The 19384-nt window shown below is 44.2% G+C and overlaps 1 protein-coding gene across 5 annotated transcripts in view; it reads left to right on the top strand.

Annotated features, from left to right (window-relative positions):
* The window catches only part of GRIA1 (glutamate ionotropic receptor AMPA type subunit 1), a 306659-nt gene that overhangs the window by 131132 nt on the left and 156143 nt on the right, over positions 1 to 19384 (top strand). The window lies entirely within an intron of this gene.

Below are 19384 nucleotides of genomic sequence, written 5' to 3'. Positions count from 1 at the left end.
GGTAGTCTGCATTTTAACCTATGTATGTCCTCATTTAACCAGCTTTCAGACTTTTAAGCAACCTTGAAATTTTGGAAAACTTCTGGTATACAAATGCAGATGAAGGAATTACCATTATTCTTACACCCTGCAGGGAAATGCATGTTGATTGTAAAACTGTATAAATGTCAGGTGAGTGATTTAACAGGCTTGGTTATTGAGCTTGTTAACAACAGATGTCAGATAAGAAAAACAGCAGGTGAGGGTAGATTGGAGGAGCAGGCACTGGCTGCTGACAGAGGGAGGAGTGACTGCTGACAGAGGGAGGAGTGACAGCTGACACGACGGGAAGGTCCAGTAGAGACTACAGTCTCACCAAGTATGAAGCTGTCTGGGAACCAAAACAAACAAAAACAAATAAAACACCCTATGACCTTAGGAGACCTTACAGGAGTTATCATGTACACCACTGGTCACAATTATTAATCAACAACCAGTTACCATATGTCTACTATGTACCGGGTTCCATTCCAGGAAATTCAGAATACAAAAAATTATAAAAAACAGAACCTTGCTCTGAAAATATTTACCATCTGCAACACTACCACATTGGCCAAGCTGAAGCTGTGTATATTAAGCTCTTTTTACAAATGTTGGGACATGCATAGAACCTATTAGGAGGTTTTTCTCTTGAAAATACGTAAAATTATTTAGCTACTTACAAGATAAATTTGTTTACTGCTTTCTCAAAGATGCCACTTCCTGACAATGCTAATAATGGAGGAATTTCAGAATAATGACCTCATAAAGTTCACGCAGCTGTCTCTCTGTGCAGACTTAGATATCACACGGCCATGACCTCACTCAGGCCAGGGGCAGGTTTTAATAGCTTGGTAGGACTATGGTCAGAAATCCAGTTTGGTATAAACTGTTTTCTCTCTTTTTAACTTATTTAACGAAAGGAAATATCTCATTAAAGATGCATATTTTCCCCAAGATTCCATGGGGATGGGGCCGTGGTACCTATAGGTCATTAGACAAAATGAGAATGGAGTCTTGAGATAGATCAGGAACCCCCAAACTCATCCTTGTACTTCAGTCATTGGAATGCTTTGGTTATCGTATTCCATCATGCCAGTCATTTAGCGTTGAGGAGTCTTCTAAATAGTGAGTTAGGGCATTTTCCCTGGGGAAAGAGCTCCTCTATAAAGGAACTTCAAGAAGTCCAAGAAGGTGGGCTCTGTGTCTGCTGAGAGACAGGAGAGGTAATCAGGCAGTGGCGTAGCTCGTGGTACTGGGGAGTAAGATGATTTGCTGCCCACATCCTATGGAAGGTATGGGTGAGAGTGAGCATAATGGGACACTTATGATAGCAGCAGGCAGAACCAGGACCAGTCATTTATTTGAAATGGAGAAAGGAATGTGTATTTTCATCCCACTGTCCACCAAACTTTTTTTAGGAAAAAAGTGAGAGTAGGAGGAAATTAAGAGTAGGAAAATGTTATACAACTGCTTGGTCTTTTGAGCATCTTAAAATCTTTGGCAGGTCAGGAAAAACATGGTGAGAATGCTCAATGGAGAGTCAAGAAACCAGGAAAAAAATGGTGAGAATGCAGAACTTGGAGTCAGGAAACATAAGTTCAAGTGTAGTTTCTGCGGCTGACACCCTTACTGTGCGATTGAGGACAACATTCCCCCACCCCAGAGCATCCACGCCTTGCCTGTCATATAAGGGAGTTAGATAAAGCCTCTATAGGTCCTTCCATTCCTGGCATTCTAGGGTTTAGTAATAAGCTAAAACAAGGATCTTGTTTTTTAATGTATTATAAGACACAAGGAAATGTATACAGTGAAGTGACCTATAAATTCTGCTGCACTTTAAATGCGAATTCGATGCAAATACAGAATGAAAAATCAGGGTGAAAATCATTACCCGCTGTAGGTTAGGAAGTATAATGTGGTTCTTTTGCAGTGGGAAGAATGAATCTTGCACAAGCTGAAATAAGCACTGAAAAATGTTGGAATAACTAGACACTATGGTAGTCTGGGCTTTCTTCCCCTTTGGTGAGACTTTTCTATTTTTGCACCCATGCTTAGATGGGGGACAAATATCCTTGAGATTCTACGTGGGACAATGGTGCAAGCACGTAGAGGAATGTCAGGGCACCTGAGCAGAGTCATAAGTAATGACATCATATATAGGTTTATATGATCCAGAGGACCTGAGGGTGTACAGTCTCTGGTCAACCTGAGGTAGTATCTACCTGTCCTGAGAGATAGGAAAATTTATCCAATTGTTACACTTGAACTTGAGCTGAGAAGACAGCCTGGGAGATGGGAATTCGTGATTACTGGGTGCCACAACATGTGTCAGCACTTGACATATTCTCTTTCATTTAATCCTTAGACTAAAAGCACCCTATCAGAAAACAGTTTTTAAACATTATTTGATTTTCTGATTCCTATTTGTAAAATGGTGAAATGAAATCTTGGAGAGGTTAAGTAGGTCTTAACAGCCAGTAAACAGTATAAGCTGAGATGGAAAGGTTCCCTGATTCCAAAGCCTGTCCTCTTCCACAATACCTCATTGCCTCTGGAAGTCCTAGTTTCCACTCTAGTTCTGCCTTTATTTTACTGTGGTACCTGAAAAATAATCACTCAGGTTCTTGAATCTCAGTTTGCTCATCTGTTTAAAATCACATGAACAACCAGCCAACCAACCAAAACAGTGACTATGTGGCCTCTGTTCTTTCTCTATGGTTTGCGGATGGATATGACAGGGCTACAGTTAATTCACTGGGAACGGTGCCTCTCAGTCATGAAACATGGTGGCCCTCAACTTTAAGAGGGCTTTGTACAACCTGAAACAATATGTAAACTGTATCATATATTTATACATCTGTATTGTTTTAGAAAAGAGTCCAAAGCCTTCCTGAGGTTCTCCATGGAATCTGTATCTCCAAATGCCCAAGAAACTTCTGATTGGTACATCTCCTTGTGGTATCTTCGAGCTCAAAACGTCTGTAACAAACTGAAATAAATTAGGGTTTGGTACACGAAGGGAGTTCAAAGGCAGAACTTACACTTGCACCATAGACTATGCAGTGTCACAGAAACCGGCCTGGCAGAGAGTCGAGGATTCGGGATCCTGGTTTACTCTGCCCAGTCATTCAAAGAGATGCTAATTCCTGCCTACCTCTCTGCTTGTAAACAGTTATTATAAAACCAAATGTGATAACATGGATGAGAGCACTCTGGAAAAACATAAAGTATCCTGCAAAAGTAGGATATTAACTGTGAGATATTAAAGTATCAAGTCGTTTCATGAGTTGTCAACTAAGAGGGAGAATTGCAAACTCCAACAGCAAAATTTAGAACCTCTGTTTTCTCATCCTTCGGCAAGGTCCTACAGCTGATACTTATGTGTAAATTTCCTTGACATTAATGAGAATCAGGTGCAAATACAGCTTGCAGGATTCAGATGGAGATCATCACCAATCCGGAAGCTGATATACAGAACTTAAGGTTTCTTCTCTAGGCAAGATATTCTTTCTTTATCTCCTTTATTCCATTAGTCAGTGATCCTTAAAGAATGGTCCAGAACCAGCAGCATGAGCATTATTCATGAACATGTTAGAAATGCAAATTTTCAAGCCCCACCCCAGACCTATTGAATCAGAAATTCTGGGGGTGGGCAGTGCAGTCTGCATTTTAATAAGCTCTCCAGGGAATTCTGATACACTACATGCTCAAGTTTGAGAATCACTGCCGTTAAGGGATTATCCCAGGACAGACCTCCTGGGCTCATATGTTTGTTATGGGTACTCGAAAGAGAATGACAGGGTTCCAGTAACCTGGAAGAGTACCTAGTATAGTTCCCTAAAGGGCTAGTATAGGCAAGGTTGGGCTGGGGGACACCAGGGTTAGCAAACATGATAGGTGTAGCCCGAAACATCTCAAATAGACCTCTTGTGTATACGGCCCCGTGTTAGGTTTTACAGAGCTGAGAAAGAAGAATAAGGCCCTGTTTCAAGGAATGCAACTCCTGGAAGATTCGGAAAGTATAGATACCCTTGGTACCCTTGCAGCCAAAGAGTGACAGCAATCCAAAATTAAACCATACACGTCTAAAAGTTAGCTCTGTGGTAAGCTTTCTTCTCTGAGCCTCGAAGTTATAGAACACAACAATAAATATGAAAACAACTAATGCTTATAAAGCATTTATCATATCCCTAGCCCTGTTCTAAGTGATTTTTATGTGGTGTTTTTATTTTTAGTGGTGTTACCTGTTTTCAGCTGTTTACCGTACCAGGTAAACAGGCTCTGAAAATACAACTGTGAGAGGCTCTGAAAATGCTAGGCTCTGAAAATACAACTGTGAGAGTCTAACTGCCCTCAGGGAGCTCACACACCAATGGGGAAAATCAGAAGAAATGAGCCCATTACTGTTCCAGCGAGATGGAGGATGAAGTGCAAGTTCAGGGTGTCTTCGGAGGCCTAGGTGAGGCAGCTACACTCAGTCTTATGCAAACAGAGGTTTCTCAGAGGAGGAAATGCCTAAATTTAGGCTTCCAAAGGATGAGAGGGATTGGTCATTTTAGGAGAAAACTGAGATTTAGGGCACTTGGACAACTGTACTCCAGGTCACATAACCTGTGTTGGGATTTGAATTCAGGTCAGTCCATTTCCAAAGCCCTTGCTTTTAACCATTAAGGTTAGGCTGGAAGACAGGTTTTATCAAGCCTGTCAATCCTGACAAATTGGTACGGGCTTCCAGGAATGCTGATGATGAGGACTCTGAGGGCTCAACTGGAAAGAATGCCATGATCAATTAGTGATGTCTGCCTTAGGTACAGAAGAGGGGAGTGTATGTGTCATGCATTTGCTGACCCTGCACTGCAGAATACTGCCTCTAGGACTCAGCACAAAGAGGGACAGACCTGCAGAGCTATTTCTAATTCATGGAAGACTGTCTCTGACCTCAAGGAACTTATAGCTCTATGGCTATCAGTGGGGGCCTATTATATATTACCAGGAGGTTTTCAGTGACAGCTCAGGATGTTATGAGCTGATGGAGCATTCAGGGAGAAAGGGAATAAAGTTTTCTTTATTTTTTTTTAATTAAAATTTTTTTTTTAATTTTTTGGCCACACTGTGCAGTATGCGGGATCTTAGTTCCCCAACCAGGGATTGACCCTGCACCGCCTGCAGTGAACGCGCAGAGTCTTAACCACTGGACCGCCAGGGAAGTCCCTAAAGTTTTCTTTAAAAAGTGAACATGCTGATTAAGTGTAACTGTGAAAAACAAACAACAATAAAGAACAATCTTATGAATCTACTAAACTTCACAATTTGTAGGCCAATTCACTTTTCAATTTTTACTTCTGTTATTTCCATCAACATGGAAGATGTTAATATGATAGAAAATGGTACTGTTCACAAGTAATGTGTCAAGTTGGTTCTATCATGCCCGGGGGAAACTTAAATTTACAAATGCCACCCAAAAAGTATGCATTCAACATACCTAATGGCTCATCTGTGGAGTAGTTTGGGATTGAGGGAGGCGGCTCTTTAAGGCAAAGATCGTAATAAGTCAGTGCCAGTTTTCTTCACACATGGTTTATGGTATTAGGAGGGTGGTGGGTGAGCTCTTTGAAGGGTAATCAAACATTATTTTCACAGTATATTTGTTAAATCACTGTATGCATTGAAATGACAACAACAGCAACACAACGAACAATTGGTCCTAATAATCAGAAGGAATCTGATGGGTACCATCAAGTCAGCCCGTAGTGGGAAATGACTGCTGGATGAATTTCCTTTGCAAAAAGTCTTTTTCAATTCTCCCTGTATTAGCTTCACATTGAACTTTTATAAACACTTTTTATCCTTGACATTAACCATTTTTTAAGTGGCCCATGCATTGGACATAGAGATCAAAAGGAGAAGATGACCTCCCCCAAAGTCCCAAGGTCAGAGCTGTCTACCCTCTGGACACTTCTCCCCAGGAAGCCTGTGTTGTGAACACTCATCTCTCATTAACCATGACTTGGCAAACCAACATGCCACCTCATTTTCAGAGGCTCACTTGGTGGTTATGGGCAGCCTTGCGTTTCATCATCTGAACCAGTGGGGTGTAAACCTCAGCAGTCCCCCACCCCAGGGCTATGCCTGCTTATAGAGCTCCCCTAAACCTCCACCCACAGCCATCAGAAACCAGCTTCTCACTGGTCCTCCTCCCCACCTCCCCCGGCATGTACATCAGAGATGATGGGGGAGTTTATCACTTATCACCGGAAGACTTACTTACCTCATCTTACTTTGGAAGACAAGATTTGACAGTACCAGGAATCAAAACACTTTCCTGCCGACCAGGGCAGAATTCTCTCTGATTCATTTTACATTTTAAACATTATCTGAAACCTCAACAAGGGGAGAAAACCATGACAGTAGTCTGTGGAGAAGAGGCTCTGGGGCGCAGGCTGAGAAGGACTTGAACTTTCTCATCCCTACCAGGTTAGATAATCACCTGGAGAACTGTAAGAAATGACCTCGATGTACAGGGACTGTGTATCTTTGTATCTTAGCATCGTCTATGTACAAATCCCAACACAAAGAAGGTGCCCTGGAGGCCAAGGTGTAGGATCTCCAGTTAAGATTACATGTTCTAAAAGAGGAAGAGAACCATTTAAAGCTTAACGTTGAGTACACTGAACTCTGAAGGTTCTCCTTTGCAGGGCTCCTGATAACATTCGTGCAGCAGAGAAATACCAAGTCAGTTCAGAGAAACTGCCTTATTGCCTGTGCAGTTTATTCACATCCTTCACCCTCAGTAGGCTTCTGAATACATACCCCTAATACATCCCTCCTCTTTGAGCAGTTCTGCTCCCGAAGCTTAGCTGTGTGCTGTCACTTGTCCATCCCTCTTTAATTCAAGTACATGGCTATTTTCTCCTCCATTCCATGGAGAGAGACACAGCCCAGTGCTTTGGGTGGAGCCCAGGGCTGCGGGCAGTAACAAACTCTGGTTTCTATACCTACTTCTGCCACTAATATGTTATGTGACTTAGGACAAGTATCCTTCCCCTCTCAGCAACCCAGTTATCTGGCATTAGTGCAGGATTGGCTAATCTCTAAGGAGCCTTTCCAGCCCTAACATTCTAGGTCTTCAAGGGAACTGGAATTCTAGGTTTGACTGAATTCAGTGTAACCAGCATTTGCCAACTTCTTCCTCTTTGGCATCAAGCATCACACCAGGGGCTACAGGGGATGTACTTATATGGGAGCTCTCTCTCTCTGAACCACAGCGCTCACAGGCGAGGGGAGAGTAGGATGAGAAAAACAAGCTTACAGTTCTCTCCAGTGCACAGCAGAACATACTGTGTGCTATGAGCAAAGTACAAATGATTGCAGGGTCTAAAAGAGGCAGAAATTGCATCTATTTACGAAAAGTCAGAATCACACTTCACGGCATTTCAGATGAGCCTTGGCAGGGAGGGAATTCAGACAGGACACGGCTTAGTTTCTATAGCAACATATACTGAGCAGGTCTTTTGTGCCAGGCACTGCTAAGCACTCTGCACATAATAACCAATTTATTGCTGTCAGTCTTTTGAGATTGAGACTAGGATTATTCCCATTCCGCATATGAAGAAACTAAGGCAGAGATTACCAGAGTAACAGACCACCAAGAAAGTGCCAAGTGCCAGGATTCAAACCCAGGTAGGGGACCTGGTGCCCAAGTCCAGTATCAGTCTGGTGGCTCTACTGACCCTGACATATGGAAAGCCACTGACCCTGGAGACTGGAGAATGAAGGAGATCTGACTGCAGAGACGAGTTTTATGGCCCTGGGCAAGTCCTTTCACGCCTCTGATCTCCAGTTTCTTATCTGTGAAATAGCAGTGCTAAGTCCTGGCCTCAATGGCCTCATATGATGATTCAGCAAAATGGTGGATATAAAAATACTGTTTAAATGATACAAAGTCCTATATACTCTTAAGTAATAGAAGAAAGCAGAAGGAGCAGTGTGAAGAAAAGTCTGGAGGTGGTAAAGGGCAAGGTATATTTAGGCACATGTTTACAGTAGAGTGTATGTCCAGTGGGTTCCACGAGCAAGTGCTACCTGATGGGTCGGGGCTGAGGTCTCTTCCCCAGAGGTGCAGCTTGGGTGGTTTACACCCAATGCCTCACTTCTTCTCATCTCTACCGGCTATGCTAGGCCTTGACTGTGCTCCCTCAATGTGGAAGAAGACAAATCTAGCCAATTTTCCTTATGTTTTGTACTCCTGAAGCTCCACCCAGAATGCCAGTGCAATTCTCATCAGCATTTGAGTTCAATCACAGCATTTGAACGCAAGGACTAGTCCCTTAACCCTCGGGACTAATATATACATTAGCACATTAGTTTCAGCAGAATTAGCTTTTGTAGGAGTGATGCTAAGGGACAGTTAGAATGGAGTGGAAGCTCATCTGCATAAAGAAATAGACTCATCTCAGGAATGTCTGTGTAGCAAGATGTGTTACTGTCATCCTCTCAATACTGGGCAAAACAGCATCTTCAGATGGTGCCCAGGTTATCATAGGAGCTGGTGGGAATGCTGAAGGGGTACACAATGGCTAAATCTAAGAAAAGGGCAGTAGTTCAAGGGATACTCAGTGGGAAATACACTGGACTGGCGTCAGAAGGCTTGAGTTTGAGCCCCAGTATGACTGTTTTATGGCTGATTGACCCTGGAAATGTCATTTCTCCTCTCTGAGCTTCTGTTTTCTGTAAAATGGCACAATTGATAAAGATGCTCTTTAAAGCACCTTCGATTCTGAAAGCCTAAAAACATGCAAGTTATTTTTAAGCAGAAACTTAACTACAGCTATTCTTAGGCTCCCAACTAGACGCTACACGTGAGTAGGAGATTTTGCATCTCCTACTAACGGCAGAGGTCAAATTTTCAGCTGCATGTTGCTCTTATCTCTCTTAGCGACCAGATGATGCTGTTTACAAAACACCAACAAAAATGCGACAATAGCAACTGTAGCAACAGACACAGTGGTAGCCAGGAACTGTGCTAGGAACACAATTTCAATGTATTTAACTCTCTGAGCAGCCCCATTGGGTGGGCATTGTTATTCTTTCTATAATACAGATGAGGAAGCAAAGGTTTCAGAGGTACTAATTAACTTGCCCAAGAGATGGGAGTGGAGAACTGAATCCAGTCTGTCCATCGTCAAACCCTGTGCTCTTAGCCATCTAGATGTCCAGCCGGGAGTGAATATAAGTGCATGGACCTAAGTGTCCCAGGTGGCCCTTGAAGCTACCCTCCTTTGAAAAATGATCTCTAAAGATTTTTTCACAGGGATCGGAGCCTTTCTTCCTCAGGAAGAAGGAAATCACTAACTCCAGAGTAAGAGAAAAGAACAAGCAATCCCTTCCCTAAAGTGAACTCTGATGATACTTACGTGGACAGGTCTCCACTGGAGGAGAGAGGGCCAGAGGAACAAGAGTGGCATGAGAAAAAGCAATCGCCCACCTTCTCAGTGATCTGAGAGATACTCCACACAGGAGTCCCTGACCTCTGCCTGGCATTGCTCAGTGACCCTAACCAAGGGCACAAGGAAAAGAGCTGGGGAGGGGTCACGGGTCGACAGATTAGACAGAATGAAGAAACCAGCTGCGTGGACCAGCCTCACTTAGAAAGCATCAGTTTCCAAAGCTCTATTAAGTGCCGGGCACACAGAAATGTTCCTAAGACACAGCTCCTGTGCTCATTGTATAAGACAGGAGACAAAGGCCAGAAACTATCAAACTCTTAGAGGAAAACATAGGCAGAACACTCTATGACATAAATCACAGCAAGATCCTTTTTGACCCACCTCCTAGAGAAATGGAAATAAAAACAAATGGGACCTAATGAAACTTCAAAGCTTTTGCACAGCAAGGAAACCATAAACAAGACCAAAAGGCAACCCTCAGAATGGGAGAAAATATTTGCAAATGAAGCAACTGACAAAGGATTAATCTCCAAAATTTATAAGCAGCTCATACAGCTCAATAACAAAAAAACAAACAACCCAATCCAAAAATGGGCAGAAGACCTAAATAGACATTTCTCCAAAGAAGATATACAGACTGCCAACAAACACATGAAAGAATGCTCAACATCATTAATCATTAGAGAAATGCAAATCAAAACTACAATGAGATATCATCTCACACCAGTCAGAATGGCCATCATCAAAAAAATCTAGAAAGAGGGCTTCCCTGGTGGCGCAGTGGTTGAGAGTCTGCCTGCCGATGCAGGGGACGCGGGTTTGTGCCCCGGTCCGGGAAGATCCCACATGCCGCGGAGCGGCTGGGCCTGTGAGCCATGGCCGCTGAGCCTGCGCGTCCAGAGCCTGTGCTCCGCAACAGGAGAGGCCACAACAGTGAGAGGCCTGCGTAACGCAAAAAAAAAAAAAAAAAAAAAAAATCTAGAAAGAATAAACGCTGGAGAGGGTGTGGAGAAAAGGGAACACTCTTGCACTGCTGGTGGGAATGTGAATTGGTACAGCCACTATGGAGAACAGTATGGAGGTTCCTTAAAAAACTACAAATAGAACTACCATATGACCCAGCAATCCCACTACTGGGCATATACCCTGAGAAAACCATAATTCAAAAAGTGTCATGTACCAAAATGTTCATTGCAGCTCTATTTACAATAGCCAGGAGATGGAAACAACCTAAGTGTCCATCATCAGATGAATGGATAAAGATGTGGCACATGTATACAATGGAATATTACTCAGCCATAAAAAGACACGAAACTGAGCTATTTGTAATGAGGTGGATGGACCTAGAGTCTGTCATACAGAGTGAAGTAAGTCAGAAAGAGAAAGACAAATACCGTATGCTAACACATATATATGGAATTTAAGGGGAAAAAAATGTCATGAAGAACCTAGGGGTAAGACAGGAATAAAGACACAGACCTACTAGAGAATGGACTTGAGGATATGGGGAGGGGGAAGGGTGAGCTGTGACAAAGCGAGAGAGAGTCATGGACATGTATACACTACCAAAGGTAAGGTAGATAGCTATTGGGAAGCAGCCGCATAGCACAGGGAGATCAGCTCGGTGCTTTGTGACCGCCTGGAGGGGTGGGATGGGGAGGGTGGGAGGGAGGGAGACGCAAGAGGGAAGAGATATGGGAACATATGTATATGTATAACTGATTCACTTTGTTATAAAGCAGAAACCAACACACCATTGTAAAGCAATTATACTCCAATAAAGATGTGAAAAAAAAAAAAAGGAGACAAATCCAGGCTTGGCTAGCGTTAATGCTAGACGCTAAGTGCCATAATGAAAGTCTAAACAACTTGCTCTGGGTGTAGAGTGGAGGGAGGATCAGACACAATTAACTCCAACACGAAACAGAAAGTGCTAAGCGCGCTAATGGAAGTACAAGCTAAGGGCTCGGGGAGCTCAGAGAGGGATGGATTGATTGTGACTGGGGTTCTCCCAGAAGCAGTGGTGTTTAAGTGGGATCTTGAAGGAGTGAAATGAGTGGAAAAGGGCCACAATGAAATTCCCTTCATCACGGGGTAGTCAGTAAAAAGAGGAAGTCGGTATGTCTATGTTTGCTTTTCTGAAGACAGAATGGCTACAAGCACGGAGTTGAAGTTCAGAATGACCTGATTTTCACTTCCAGATCTGCCATGTCTGTGACCTTGAACCTTGGTATCTTCATCTGTAACAGGAGGTACTAGTATCTTTTTTGTGGGGAATAAAGAAATTAATTAAGACAAATGTTTAGTAATGCAAGTGTTTAGCAAATACTCAATGAATGATAGCTTTTACTCTCGTTATGATTCCTAATGCACTGAACATTATCTAGCTCACCTGGGCAACATCTGAGGCTAACCAGCCACTGCTGGATATTCAGACAACTTCCAGAATTAACTAAATGCACCTACATATTCCTTTGCATTTGCCTTCACCCTGTTTGCATTTTCCCTTTCCCCAGACCCTTGCAGAGCCAGCACCTTTGCCTACTGCTGAATCACAGTTTTGCTTTTTTGGTTTTGTGTTTTGGTGTTCTTGTCCATACAATGGACCAAATTATTGAGGTTTGTTTTCTCACTTCTTCTTCATGCAGTAAGGTTCTACATCGGACGGTACACACTTTGAGGTGCATTCAGATCCAGCAGTGAATGCACAAAAGCCATTATCAGAGTCAGCTTCTCAGACAAAGTCCTGTCTGGTCCACAGCCCAGCTTTGCTCCGTCTCCTGTTCATCACCCTGCTGTGAGAATCATCAGGGGATGTTGGAACCACAGGGAACTAGAGCCAAATCTTCTGTTTTACCAGTGAGGACCACAAGGGCCAGAGACAGGAAGACACTTGTCAAATTTCTGCAGAGAGGCAGACAGGGGTGGGTCTGTGCATTCGACCCCAAGTGTGGGAACTCACTTGCCTGTGCACCCTGGAGGGCTTCCTCCGACCTCTGTGCCTTTGCTCTGTAGACCTGACCTCTGATGGGGTCAAAGATGCCGTTCCTTCCTTCCCTTCACCTCCCTCCTGGCTTTGGGTAAAGCTGGAAGGGGCAGCCCTCCTGAGGTCTGTGTTGTACCCACAGTTTCTGCTCCCACAAGCATCCTCAGATGCCTCTTACACACGCCATGTACTGACATGGGGCCTTAGAAGCTCAGAGCCCAGTTGACAGGCAGAGAGGTGAGACGATTGAAAACACTTTAAACTGCGTCGACATTAAAGAAGTGAGAAAAAGGCAGGTGGGAAACGCTTGTGATGACCGACATCATAGAGAGGTGATAGAAATGAGGAGACCCTACGGCTTGCCTTCTCCTGCTCCCCTGAGACCAAGGAGACAACTGATTTTAATTTCACATGACAGGTCCCGCTGTTTGGTGGTGGTAACCAGGTTGAGGAGGATTCCAAAGCTGCACCCGGGCTCCACAGGCACGAAGGCTAAGGGTCACCATCTGCCCTGGTCTCCCTCTTGAGAAGGATTTGCCCTTTCCTCTGTATATACAGAACATGCTGTGCTTCTACTGTAGAATTTAGTTCATTTTCTCATGGCCCGTTTTTATCCACGGTTCAGGAGTCTGTCTTCCTCATCACGTTAGAACATCCCTCTTAAAGGCAGGGGCCTTGATTTCTGTTTTCCCCTTACTGTATCGCATAGGACGTACTGAGTCAATACATTAATTATTCAGTGAACGTTATGATTAGATACACTGCAAGGTACTTTAGCTTAACAGTAACACCTCACCTTGTGGGATCAGACATACACAGGTGTGAATTCTAGCTCTGCCTTTATCAGTTCTGTGACTTCCACCTACCTGTGCCTCAGTCCTTCTTTTATAAAATAATAATAATACTAGTAATAAAAGTGTGTACTCTCTCAGACTGTTACAGAAATTGAGAACTGTTAATTACTTTAAAATGTGTAGTCTAGTTCCTAGCATTAAAGGGCTCAGTATACATGAGCAGCTATTAGTAACATCAGAAATCACCATCATCATTTGTTGACACGTTTCTTATGCTGGTAACCGGAATCCCCAAATCCTCAATCAGTCCCTGTCTTTCCTCAGATATGAGAGGGAGAGAGGCAAAGGAATAAATGGAAGGGGAAAAAAAAGAAAGAAACCCAATGTTTCTTACTCCGCGGCTGTTGCACTGAGCCACACTGTGGGCTGAAGGGCCCATGAAAGCCTCGTTCCTGAGGCTCTCCCCTAACCTTGGCTCTGTGGATCCCAGCACCATGGAAACTAGAAAAGACCAATCCAAGGCAATGAGGGGGTGGGGGCAGTTGTTTTGCCCAATTTCTCAAATAAGGCAGGCCCAAACTCTCCACTCAGATCTTCAGGGTGGAAGAGGGCCGACCTACCCATGCTCAAAGCTGCCCCCGGGTTGCCTAGCACGCCGAAGAAACAAATCCAGCAGCTCTGCCACTACAGCCCAAACTGGCCTCGCCACCTCCTTACCTGTTTTGGGGGGAGGCACTGAGGGAGGGGATTATCCTAAACCCCCCAAAAAACAGGGGGGTGGGGTAAGGTACTGGCATGACTGTAGTGGTGGGTGGTGTGCAGCTATGAGGGAGGTCACTAACATAATGCTCTAAAGTGTGTGTAGAGGGTATGGAGAAAAGCAGAAGCTGAAACACAGAAATGGTTACTGGATGTGGTTAGCGGTAACAGAATGTGGATCTGAAAATGACCATGCTGGCACAGCCCATGCCAATCCTCTCACAGTTGAGGAAACAAAATTCTTCACCTAAGGAGTGAAACAGTCCCCCCACTTGTTTATTCATTTACTTGGCACTGATTGTAGCTCTGAATGCCAAGGACTATGTTGTATACTGGGTAGGCAAGCTGAGAAAAAAGCCTAAAAGAGGGATAGATAATCAACAAGCCAACCATCCATCAGATGCAGCGAAGTCTCTCGTAACCAACTTCCATTCAACCGTCTCTTTGGATTGACTTGCATTCTCCATCATCTCTGTAAACCCCACACCTTCTGGCAAGTAGCCTCTTCTCTGATCAGCCCATATATTTCTGCTCACATCAACTCTGTTGGAGGTGGGCTAGGAATCCATTCCATTTGTTTCCAAACCTATTTATACTTCTGTGTTTTACTCATATTTTTGCAGTGCAAGCAGAAATTATGTAAACTGGTAAAATACAAATGCAAAAAAAAAAGTTGTTTTACTTCTCTGGGAACTAAGTTAAATACTGTGAAAGGCTCAAAGATGAATCCCTAAAAACATGGTAATGCTAGGTGTAGGCAAGGCAACTATTAAAGGTCAGGTGCAAAACACAAAAAAATTCTGCACTTACATTTATTTTACATCAAGTTCCCACTACAACAAAAGCTTGATAAATACATGTGCACTTAGGTGTTTTAAGCTAAAAGAAAATACCTGCGATGAATCATTTTTATGATTCTTTGTTTTAACCATATTTTTCAAATAGTTTAACCACAGTCCCCACTACATCAGATAAAAGGGTTTTCACTGCAGTTGCGACTCGAGTAAAGTGCTGTGAAGGAAACAAACTGAATGTGGTGACAGAGCACAGAGGATGACTTACTTAGGGTGGTCCTTGAAAGATGGGAAGAAGCCAGCCAAGCAGAAGTGGGAGAGAAGAGTTCGAGGTAGAGGGCACAGCATGGGGAGTGGGGGAGCTTGGTGTGTTGGAGGAGCTGCAGCAGTGGATGGGGAGACGGAGAGGATGAATGAAACTGTCCAGATCAGCAGGCTTCAGACAAGGCAGACCTTTACAGGTCATGCAAGGGAGTATAAACATTACTGAAAGCATGATGAGGACCCTCTGGGAGCTCAAGGGGACGATGACAGGACCCCATTTCCACTTTTAAAAGAACACTGTGGCTGCTATCTGAAGAGCGGGGATGAAGGTGAGAAAAGGGAAGAGGGCAAGGTGGAAGCAGGGATAAAGGAAAGTGATAAAGGAAGCGATAACACGTAGTAAGTACAGTCGTCCCTTGGTATCCGAGGAGGATTGGTTCCAAGACCCTCCTCGGATACCGAAATCCGTGCATGCTCAAGTCCCTTATGTAAAATGGCATAGTATTTGTATATAACCTATGCACGTCCTCCCGTATACTTTAAATCATGTCTAGATTACTTATAATACCTAATACAACACAAATGGTGTGAAATAGTTATAAATACAATGTAAGTGCTATGTAAAGAGTTGTCAGCATGCAACAAATTCAAATTTTGCTTTTTGGAACTTTCTGGATTTTTTTTCCAAATATTTTCAATCCACAGTTGGTTGGTCTATGGTTGTGGAATACAGGCACGGAGAGCTGACTCTGTGCGTGGTAAGGACTGACAGCACTAAGCCAGGAGGAGGGGTAGTGGGCTGTGGAAGTAAGTAGATACATTTGTGGCATCTTTAGAAGGACTTATATCCATGTTTTCTCTCGTCAGTCAATCAGCATGACCAAACTTACAGCTAATTTTTGAAAGGCATTTGTGATCTGATGGGGGAAAAAAAACCCAGAAGTCAAGCAAGTTGGTTTTCTTTCTCTAGTTTGATAGCTGTTGGCTGTGTTACTCAGAGCAAGCCTCTTAACCCCTGGGAGCTCATCTGGATAAAGTGAATAATAATATCCTGTCCAGTCCATGTCATATTTGCGTTGTGCAATTTGAATAAGATGATGGCTGACGGGTGTACACTTTATAGCGAATGTAGGTCTTGGATAATCTCACAGAGAGTAAGGCAGGTATTATTGCCCTCATTTCCCAGGCGAGAAAAACAAAATGTATTCAACAAACAAGTTACTGAGCATCTACTATATCAAGACCAGGGCTAGGCTGTGCGACTTTAAAAATAAACCCAGCTCTGCCCTACAGAAGTTCACAGCCTGATGAAAAAGACAGTCATGAAACTGAAATTATAGACTATCAAGATAAGTATAATACTAAGAAAGAAAGCACAGGAGAAACTCAGAGGAGAAAGTAATTAATTTTTTCTGTAAGGGTTGGAAGGCTTCCCACTGGAGTCAACATGTGATTGGGGTCTTGAAGGATGTGTAGAAGTTTTTCAGGGGCTGAGAGGCATTTGTGAGGAATGTGTGCAGAGGCAGAGAGACCTAGAAGGAGATGGTCTGCTGCACACAGCAGTGTGGTCGTAGTCTCCAGTGTTTGGTGGACTATTAAGGAATGAAGCTGGGGGTGGACTGGGGCCAGTGAGGCTCTCCCACATGGAGCTCTGTGGGTGCATTATGCCCAAGCAAAAAAAATAGTACAGGGCTTCCCTGGTGGTGCAGTGGTTGAGAGTCCGCCTGCCGATGCAGGGGACACGGGTTCGTGCTCCGATCCGGGAAGATCCCACATGCCACGGAGCGGCTGGGCCCGTGAGCCATGGCCGCTGAGCCTGCGCGTCCGGAGCCTGTGCTCCGCAATGGGAGAGGCCACAGCAGTGAGAGGCCCACGTACCACAAAAAAAAAAAAAAAAAAATAGTACAGTAGCTTCATGCTTATGCCTTCCTCAAATGCTCTCAGCAGTTCTGCACTGTATCTGTGCCTGTGCCTTTTACTCTCTCCTTCCTCACTTACTCTTTTCCCCAGAATTAGTTTGAATCTCAGCCTTTCCCCTCCCACACACACTCCTGGATCTCAATTGAGCAGGGACATACAAAAAGAACACCTCTGGACAGTAAGAAATGCTTCTATTCTCAGAATTCCTTGTAGAATTCAAGGAGCCTGGACTGTTTCTTAGCAGGAGCCATTCATCCCATGTTTTGAGAAAGCTTGAAAAGTGATTCAGATTTTGGTACAAAGGGAACTAAATACCGGGGAGTTGGCTGCGGGGGAGGTGTTTCTGCAGAGAAGGCAGTTGGGCTTTTGCTAAAGAGTCTTGGTTGGAAGTTTTCTAGGAGACCTGAGCTCCAGTCCCTGGGCTGGACAGCGTGCTTCCAGGCCTCAACTCTCCCATCCGGAAAATGATAAATAAGGAAACGTGTATTTTTAGAGGTGGAAGAGCATTAGAGTTAATTGAATCTCACTCTTCCTTTTTTCACAAATGAGGAAATGAACTCCAAAGGGGAGAAATAACTTGGTTACGGTCATATGGAGAACTGGCAGCTTGTTTAGTCATTCACTCATCCATTCCATCCAAGCAAATGTCTTGGTGCCTCTCCTGTGTCAGGTACCTTGTTAGAGGCTAGGACTAGAGCAGGAGATTAAATAGTCATGATCTCTGCCATACTGGGGGAAATGAAATAATGACACCAATGAACAAAACATTAAAGGGGATAACGAAAGACAGAGATAAGCTATGATGGAAATAAACACGGTACTGCTATAGAGAATAAAAGGGCAAGAGTACAGAGAGAGCCTCTCTGAAGAAAGAACACTAAAGCGGAGGCCTGAAGAATAAGGAGTCAGCCACTTGAAGAGGGTTGGAAGAGCTTTCCAGGGGAGAACAGCATGTGCAAAAGCCCCAGGGCAAAAACGTTTGGACTGTCCTGAAAGGTAAAAGAAAGACCAGTGGGAAGCAGAGGCAGAAGGGGCGTGGCCTGGGAGCAGATGTGGCATAGGAGAGGTAGGAAGGGCTTACAGTTTGCAGCCTTGAAATTCAAAGTGCCCTTATTAGTAAACTCTTGACTGACCTTCACATCCCTGTTAGGACGGAAAGGCAAGCACAGGTTCATAATAAGACTCTACCAGTTGAGCCTTTGTTTAAAATTTGCTATTCTCAGTGTGCTTTTCTGAGACCTGGATTAGAAGAGCAGGAAAAGGAAAAAAAAGGTTGAGCTTTTCTTCTGTATCCACCTCTCGCTTGGTTAGGTTTCACCTCGAGAAATCAGCCAAGGGCAGGGGTCATGGGTGAGTTCAGATATCAGATGGGGTAGAGCTTGGTTTCTGGCGGTGTCGTATGGTTTGGAGAGCCGGAACCTCTTGTTTTTGTAGCTTTATTTCACCCTTCAGTTCTGTCCTTTCACCTCCCCAGTGAATACACCCTCGCTGGAAAAATGAATTTCACTTTTACAGGGCACCCTCAGGCAGTCATCTGCGGATTTCCATGCAACTCTGCCTTGACGGACAGGTGCTAATCAAGTTCACGGTGTGCAGTGTATTGTGGGCTCGCCACTTGGCTCAGGAAAACCTATTTATACGCATGATTTTCATAGGACAAGAATAGCAAATGAGAAACAAAATATTTTTTCCCACTCGCCCAGGGAACGGAATCAACATCGGCAAAGGACGAGCCTGGCTTCATTTCCTGAATCATTTACCTGGTGTTCCTGGCAGGGATAGTTCATACGTGAACCAGCAGAAGATGCTGTGTGATGGGGGGGTAGGTGGCACAGGCTGGTGACTGGGCCTGGAGCAGAGGAAGCTATGAGGCTGATCTCTCCCACAACCTTCTTCCCTTTGGCTAGCGTCCTTGCTTTTATCTATTCTGCTCTAGTTGGTTACTCTGCTAGTTTTCAAAGGCTGCACAGTGGCAGAGCTAAGTAGATGTATTCCCTACCTGGACTTTTCAGTGAACCCCACCTCCTACCCCCAAATGAGACTGAGTGAGCACGCACCCCAGCCCTGGTCGGCAGCCTTGACCTCTACCCCAGAACCCAACCCTAGAATGAGCCCTGACCTCAGCTTCAAATCCAAGTTCCAACTTTGTCCAGCCCCTCCCCGTAGCCCCAGACCGTGCCCCTGACCCAGCACTCCTGACTAAGCCCCTACATGTGCCTGAGCCTTGGCCTTAAAGGGTGCAGCCACAATGCCGTGCATCCCCTGGTACATATCCACTTTTTAAATAAGCCTCTGAAAGCACCTGTCCTCTCAAAGCTCAGGTCCCCCTTGCCATCTCATCAGAGAAGCCTTTAGCCAGGTGGCAGTGTTACAGCCTCCTCTAGCCCAAAGCCAGCGAGC

This window comes from Orcinus orca, chromosome 3 (assembly GCF_937001465.1).
Source record: "Orcinus orca chromosome 3, mOrcOrc1.1, whole genome shotgun sequence".
NCBI classification, from domain to species: domain Eukaryota; kingdom Metazoa; phylum Chordata; class Mammalia; order Artiodactyla; family Delphinidae; genus Orcinus; species Orcinus orca.
Note: the sequence above shows the minus strand (reverse complement) of the source record. Positions and strands in the feature narration are given on the sequence as shown.